A 1,285-nucleotide genomic window follows, 5' to 3' on the forward strand; every position below is an offset into this window, starting at 1 on the left:
CTCACACACAGGCAGGTCCTGGGGTAGGAGCAGGAAGGGGTCTTGAGAGGAGGCGGTTGCCTCAGCCCTCTGCCCCCTCTTTTGTTAGCCAGCAGTCCGGAGGTAAGAGGTGCCTGGAGGAGCAGGGGGTCAATAGTCCAACGGCAGAAAGGTGTCAGAGTGGAGGCCTCCCTCCCTGGCTCCATCCTCCCCCCAGAGCGGCCTCATCCTGTCAGGGTTCAGATAAGCCACCTAAGCGGGGTGGGGGGTAGATACTCCCACCGCACCCCCCCAAGGCCTCCCCTTCCACAGTTGGCTCCTTTATCACTTTCCCTTCAGTTCACCCAGCGGGGACAACACGCAGACACTCGATGGCTGCTGGCCGCGGGGCCCCCGGCAGCGAGCAGTGATAATGCAGGGAAAAGCGCCCCGACCTTAGCTACACAGGCGCCCACGGGGCTTCTCCCCACCCCTACACGTGCCCCAGTGCCCTGGAGACCGCGCCTGGGAGCTGCGGAGCGAGCGCCTTCCCTCGCAGAGATAGAGCAGATTAGCCCGGTGGGGCGGTGGCGCTTGCCCTTCCCCTCCCCGCCCCGCCCCTCCTCTCCCACCCCCGCCAGCCCCCTGCTCTGGGCCCCCTGCGCCTCCCTTCTGGGGCCTGCAAGCCTCCCCGTCCCTCGTTTGAGCTCTGAGCTCAGAAGGAACCTGCCCGCAAACCTGGCTCCCAGCCCCGCCCGGAGAGCGCGTATTCCTGAGCCCGAGGCCCCCAGTGACTGCAAGCACTGGCTGCTGGCGGCGCGGGGGTCCAGCTGGGGCGAGCCGGTCCACCTGGCTGCACCCCCGCCTCACACAGTCGCCGGCAGCCGCTTGGTGCCACCTGCTGGCCTCCGGGAAGGAGGAGGATGGGACGGTTGCTGCGGCTCTAGGGCTGCCCCTGGGCCCGAGGGTTGAGAAGCATCTCGGCGCCAGGCCCTCCGCCGCCAGCTTCGAGGCTGCTGGGAGCAGCAGCAGCTAAAGAGAGGCCCGGGTCAGAGAGCTGCCCACCCGCGCCCATCCCCATCTTTTCCCCAAACCTCGAGTCTCCTGCTTTCTATGGAATGTGTGCCCCCTAACCTGGCTCCTTAGCCTTTTGAGAAACACTGACAGTATTCCAGGTGGTGGCCAGCACCCTGAAAACCACAGAAAAGCGGGCAGAGTTAAAATCTAAGACTAAACATGACAGCATTACGGATGCAGGGGGGAAGGAACAAAAACCACCCAGCTCCAGGGAGGCCACAGCGCCCCAACCAGGAGCCATAGCAGCAAA

Source organism: Aotus nancymaae, unplaced genomic scaffold, assembly GCF_030222135.1.
Source record: "Aotus nancymaae isolate 86718 unplaced genomic scaffold, 86718_ANA_hifiasm-v0.15.2.pri h1tg000089l, whole genome shotgun sequence".
In the NCBI taxonomy this organism is placed as follows: domain Eukaryota; kingdom Metazoa; phylum Chordata; class Mammalia; order Primates; family Aotidae; genus Aotus; species Aotus nancymaae.